Below are 6,800 nucleotides of genomic sequence, written 5' to 3'. Positions count from 1 at the left end.
ATAGATCAGTTCCTTTCTCATCCATCTGTTCATGCTTGCATTCATTCTACCCATCTCTCCCATATATCTCGTGATAATCCTGCAGTGTATTTTTGTTCGTTGTTGTTTTATGAGACAAGGTCTTACTCTATCACCTAGGCTGGAGTGCAGTGGTGTGATCATGGCTCACTGTAGCCTTGACCTCCTGGGTTCAAGCGATCCTCCCATCCCACCCTCCTGAGTAGCTGGGACCACAGGTGCATGCCACTGCACAGGCCTAATTTTTAAGTTTTGTAGAGAACAGGACTCGCCCTGTTGCCCAGGCTGATCTTGAACTCCTGGGTTCAAGCAATCCTCCTGCCTTGGCCTCCCAAAGTGTTGGGATTACAGGTGTGAGCCACCATACCAAGCCTCTGCAGTTATTTTTGTAGAGAATTATATAGGACCCATTCAGTTGTATTTTTCTCAAATACAGGTCAATCAGAATGTTACCTTTTACCTCTATTTTAACAGATACCAGGCACCAAGATCACCATACACGCAATATGTTGATGAAATTTTATGTTCACGTCATGTTCAAATCACATAACAAAATGCTAATCACATAACAAAATAACAGCACGCTTGCAAATGTTTTTAGATTTTCCCAGGTAATAAAAATGATAAAGTCATTAGTTTTTTTCAAGGACTGCCTCCCACTCCTGGAGTTCGACATGCCATCAGCCCACATTACAGCCAGCCCTGGGGAAATGCAAAGGGGACAGAGGACAAATTTGGTGTTTGTTATAATCATTTGTGACGCTATAGAAGAGCTATCCTTAGCTGTGTACCTCCCTTATTCTTGAGGGTTACAGTAAGGTGTGGTGACCACCAAAGGAAGCCAGCAGGCTTCATTCACCTCCAGGGAATGAGACTCACTTCCCTCTCTTTCTCACTTTGGCCACTGAAATTTCTCCAAAACTCTTCTTAACAATAAAGAAAAAAAAACCAAAGGTGCAGATTATGGCAAGAACATAGTTAAGGCATATAATTGGTTTCATTTAATGAGAAAATATAGTGATTGTATTAAGAAATTAAATGGCTCACACATTGACCCCCATTAATATATATATTGAATGTTACTTACCAAAAACATTGTGAATTTATTTGGTTCAAAACAAATATCAAACTTCAAACAAATCAAACTTAAGTAGTTAAGTCTAATATTAATGGAGATGAACTAGGAGTAGAACTGAGCAAGGGAGGGATTTTTTTTTTCTTTTCTATTTTTTTTTACACAGAACAAGAAATTTTATTATCTCCAATGCTGGTGCATAACAAATAACAAGCTTAAGAGGAGGAGACAGAGGGTAATTTCAGATACCAAGGTAATTTCTGGACAGGTTTAAAACCTTTAAGAGTTGATAGAGTAACTGTTCATAAAGTCTTTTTAGATATAGGGCTTTTTACTTGACATCTTTTTTTAACAGTTCTTACAATATGAAGTTCAACTAAAGTCTTTCACCCATTAAGTTAAAGCAGCAAGCAAAACAAAATTTCTCTAGTATATAACAGCATTAGAAATGCCTTTTCTTTGTACATTCACACACAATGTCTAGATTTGAAACTTTTAAATTAAGGATGTCTTAATTTTTGACTTTTAAAAATGGTCATGACAATGGATTTTCTTGATTTATAGATCACAGTGGCTCTATAAATGATCAAGATATGTGTACAAACAAAATTTCAGATGCTTTTGGAAACACGTCTTAAGACATATAGCACATGTGATATATATTTGAGTTTACTCATCCTTTTAGAATAATGAAGACTACTCCGTTTATCTTACACTGAAAATTTAGCCTTTGATAACTACGGCTTGAATAGATCACAAAATAGAATTTTCCAAGTTGTCTTAAGCTTTCAGTCCAAATAACTCAAAAGATATGTGTCCTAATTGGATACATTTTTTTCCTCATATAATTAGTATCAGTGGGCTCTTCTCTTGGGTTTGTCTTGGTCATGACTTATTCTTGCAAAACCATCTTTACAGCAAAACAAATATGAAAGATATTTTCCCCAATGCAAGGAAAACAATCTGGATCAATAACAAAGTCAAAGCCACTGGTGTTTGAGGACATTCTTGAGAACAGACTTCAACAGTCTAAACATCTTTTTTTCTTTAATGATTCTCTTCTTTTTTCACAACTGTGCAGTCACTATCCTATTGTCTTCTATTCCGAAAAACATTCTTTTGAAGGTCAAGTTTTTCAATGGCACAGAACTATTTGGAATGAACCCAAAAGGTAGCGGAAAGTTGGGTCACTCCTCAAGTAGTTTCCTCCTCTTTTAGCAGCATATCACTACTCTCTATCAATAATCTCATCACAGCCGAGTTCTTCGGTCAGACGACTGACAACCATCAGTGAAAAAAGCTCTTCGATGAAAGCTAACTGATCAAACGGGGTCTTCGCATAACGCATCTGAACCCCGCCATCCAGGGCTGCTTCTCTTGCTCTGGATGTTCTCAGAAGCATCTTGTTGGCTTCTTCAAGAGCGGCTGATACTCGGTAGCCGGCACCGCTAAGCTGCTCCTCTTCTGGATAGTTGGAGCCGTCCTCCCAGTCATCAAATTCCTCGCCCTCGTCCTCGCTCTCGAAGTCTGCGCCCGCCACCTGGCCTGGCTGCTCCCCAGCCTTGGGCCGGTTAGCAAGGCTCCTGCTTCCCCACTGGCGCCACCATTGGCTGGGCCTCCTCCTCCTGCATTGGGCCTTCCTCTTCTCCTGTGGCGGGGCCCGGTTGCGGGAGGGACGCAAGGATGGCTCCCGGCTCCCGCTGCCTACCTCCATCTGCGGAAGGTCACCCTCGCCAGGCACCACATCCATCTGCAGGTCACTGCCCTCTGCATACAGCTCGGGCATTTCCGACATTGTGCAAACCGCTCAACCTCTCGGAAAAAGCCTTCAGCAAGATAGCGCGATTTTTCTTTTTAAAATCTAAAAAGCCTTGGATCTTATAGAAATTCAGCCCGCTGGTACTAGGCAGATACACAGATCAGATCTCTTCTGCCCCTGTCTGTAAGGCAGGAAATTTTCTGTCTGCTTCAGCAGTTGGCTAGTATCAGAGATGTTACAAAGGGGTGGGGGAGCGTAGGGGGGATACAGTAGTGAAGAAAACAGAAAGAAATCCCTGCCCCCCTGGAATTTACATGCTAGTGGGGCAAGCAAACAAAATACATAAAAATAACAGTGTATAAGACAGTGCTACATACTATGGAAAAAATAAAACAGGGAAAAGGAATCAGGACTATTGGGAGAGTGTAATTTAAATGTGGTGGTCAGGGAAGGCCCCACAGAAAAGGTGACACGAGTGAAAATCTGAAGGAGATGAGAGAGGGAACCGCGTCAGTATCCAAAGGAACATGTGGCACAGAGGGAGCAAATGTGCAAAGCACTTATTCAGTGCCTACTGCATGCCCCCAACAGTAATAGTGATATGTGGCTATTTGCCAGACTGTCTTCATTCGTGAAACATTTAAGCTTACCACCAGAACTGAGAGATTTTTTCTTTCCCATGAGGTTGAGAGTACAAGGAGGTTAGGTTGCACAGAGGTGGCAGCAACCTTTGCATTAAAAGAAGCCAGCCTTTTAACCTAAGGAGGAGGCTGAGAATCCAATAATGACTTTCCTGTTATATGATTGAGGGGACAAGAACCTAGTGATCATGGGACACGGAGCTTCGGCTGCAGAGCTCTCCTTTGTCTACAATTTAGGGCGGAGACTCAGTGGAGGATACCCCTCCACAGGCACCAGGCAACCCGGCTCCTGGAAGCAAGCAGCAGATCCCGGAGAGGAGAGCAACTCCCCAGCTTGGTGTTAGATGTCATCTGAGACTCCTTACACCCTGGCAACTTGGAAGCTCCTCAGATTACCAGGCAAAGTGGGTTCTGACAATGTCTGGGGAAGGAAGGGCTGCTCTTCTAGGCTGGCCAGCATTATGAGACTCTGGAGGAGTTGACCTCCCTGTCAGAGCAGGTGAGAGCTAAGTTGTTGCTGCATTTCAGCTTCGGGATGAAAGGATTCCATCCTATAGAACTGGAGTGGCCTAGTGCCTGGATTCTTTAATCTCTAAAATGGGAAAAAGAAATGTTGCACTTACAGGGTGTTGAAATTATAGCCCTCAATTGGTGATAATTATCATGACTTAGTATTAATTATTATTATTGGTGAAATTGTTGCATGGATTGGTGTCCAAATAAACATATAAGGGGCTTCCAGGCACTAGCAGTAAGGAGACAGTTTCTGCAGGGGTTGAGTGGTGGCTCTTCACCAACTAACGGGGTTTGCATCCTCCCCGTTTTTCCCCCGCTTTTAAAAAATATAGTTTTTAAATATCATGGTGTCACTCTGTTGCCCAGGTTAGTGTTGAACTCCTGAGCTCAAGGGGTCCTCCCGCTTTGGCTTTCCAAAGTGCTGGGTTTGTATCCTAGATGGCCACTTAGGAGCTGTGTGCCTTGGGCAAGTTGCTTAACCTTCCTGAGCGCCTCTGTTCCTATTTTTGTTTTCATTTTTTTGAGATGAAGTCTCTCTCTGTCGCCAGGCTTTAGTGCAGTACCACGATCCCGGCTCACTGCAACTTCCATTTGCCGGTTTCAAACAATTCTCCTGCCTCAGCCTCCCGAATAGCTGGAACTACAGGCACGCACCACCACAGCCGGCTGATTTTTTGTATTTTTAGCAGAGACTGGGTTTCACCGTGTTGGCCAGGATGGTCTCAATCTCTTGATCTCATGATCCGCCCGCCCACCTTGGCCTCTGAAGGTGCTGGGATTACAGGAGTGAGCCACCGTGCCCAGCCCTCTGTTCCTATTTTTAAAGGGAAAGTAATAGCACATTTTACTACTTGGAAAGAGGCTGGACCAGGTTTTCTACAGCCAGAGCATCTATGCTTTCCAAAGGGCCTGGGCAGCAAATGAGTGTTAGTCCACTCACAGTGTAATTATGTTATATTAACGCATCTACCTCAAAGCGTTGCTGCGGCAGAGAGCACTTCACAGTGCCTTACAGCAGTGCCCGGCTATCACTCTGCGGCATTATTATCCATATGATTAGCCTCATTTTGCAGATGAGGAAATGGAGGCCCAGAGAGGTTAAGAGACCCTGCGCAGGGACCTGCAGCTAGTCAGTGGCGGGGCTGGCCCTGAAATCCAGGGGTTCGGTGCAGCACCCCGCAGCTGCCCATGCTGGGAAAAAAACCGCCAGCCCCGCCAGAAGGCACCCTGGGAACGGAAAGCTGGCCGCCTTCCAAGTCCCAGGCCGCCCTGGAGCCCTGCCCCCGCTCCACCCTCCCCCATCCCCGGAACAAAGTACACTTCTGCCGCAGGAACATTCCAGCAAACTGAAGGCATCGCGGGCGCGGCCGCCGCCCCCGCCTCCCCACAGCTGCACAGAGTGTCCAGGGCCCCAGGCCGAGCCCCACTGTGCCCGCTGCCGACCCCGCCCGCCCTGCCGCCTCCCGGTCGCCCGCCGCGTGTGCAGACGCAATTGCACCGGAGGAATTCTCTCATCTCTTTGCTAACCTCGGGACCCACAAGGGGCGGAGTGGGAGGAGCAGATGCCGAGGACTGCGGTGCCCTCAGGGGCACTGAGAGAAGGCTGAGTCGCTTAGCAGAAACCGCTCCTGGGCGCGCTGGGCCCTGGTCCCGGGCAGCCCCCACTGCCCCACTTTACTCCTTTATAGGATAAATGCATGCTGTTGTTAAGAAAATAAGAACAAGTAGAACTAGGAGAAAGATCTCCGTTAATCCCACCAGGCTGAGGCAACTGCTATTAATTCTGTTACACCCTGCCTGACTTTCTGTATACACGCAAAACACAGATGTATATTAACACGAAAGATCCTGGGATGATACTGTTGGTTTCTAAACTGACGAACTTTCGTTTTTAGAGCAGTTTTCGGTTCACAGAAAATTGGGAAGCTAGTGCAGCATTCTCATATCACCTCAGTTTTCGCTATTATTAATATCTTGAATTTATCACAACTGATAAACTGGTATTGATATATTAGTATTCACTACATTTCATGGCTTACATTAAGGCTCATTCACGTTTTGACAAATGCATAGTGTTACATATCCACCACTACAGTATTATACAGAACAATTTGACTGCCCAAAAAAATCCCGTGTGGGAAGTAAAAAAAAATTCCTCTTTTCTTGTTAAAGAATAAATCATAAGTGTGCTAATAACTCTTTGTTAAGAAAACATGCCACGCTTACAGGCGCATAGTACACTCTATATCCTTGTACTTTAACCAAGATATCGATGCTGGACATGCTCACAGGCCTGTCCCAGCCCTCCATTGCTTTTACCTGTTCAGAAAAGTTTTAAGTTGTTAGCCAATCGGGTTTTAGTCTAAATTGTGAGGGCTGGCTCCAGCCAATGGAGATCAGACACAGCAGTCTGGACAACCCCAAATGTGTAAGGAGTAAATATGTTTGGTTTTCTTTTGTTCGTCGTACTTTCTGGCAAGATGGCTAGTGAAAGTACCCTTCCTGAAGTCCAGGAAGTAAAAATCACGTTGCTGAAAGATCCTTTGTTTCAGTGCTGATTTTTCTTTGTAGCACCGAGCATCTGTTTCCAACACCCTGTGATCCCCTCGTTCACCTCTCACCCTCTAATCCCACGTCGTTACTGATCTTTTCACTGTCTCTATAGTTTGACCTTTTCCAGAATGTCATATAGTTGGAATCATACAGTATGTTGCCTTTTCAGACTGGCTTCCTTCACAAAATAATATGCCTTTAAGATTCCTTCATGTCTTTTTGTGGCTTGATGGCTCAT

At 44.8% G+C, this 6,800-nt stretch overlaps 1 pseudogene; it reads right to left on the bottom strand.

Moving 5' to 3' along the window:
* Positions 1–2,298: 2,298 nt before the first annotated feature.
* Positions 2,299–5,311, bottom strand: LOC104651665 (EP300-interacting inhibitor of differentiation 1-like; annotated as a pseudogene).
* Between the last annotated feature and the right edge of the window lie 1,489 nt (positions 5,312–6,800).

This window comes from Saimiri boliviensis, chromosome 2 (genome assembly GCF_048565385.1).
Source record: "Saimiri boliviensis isolate mSaiBol1 chromosome 2, mSaiBol1.pri, whole genome shotgun sequence".
Classification (NCBI taxonomy): Eukaryota; Metazoa; Chordata; class Mammalia; order Primates; family Cebidae; genus Saimiri; species Saimiri boliviensis.
The sequence above is the reverse complement of the archived record's forward strand: the minus strand, read 5'-3'. Positions and strand labels throughout refer to the sequence as shown.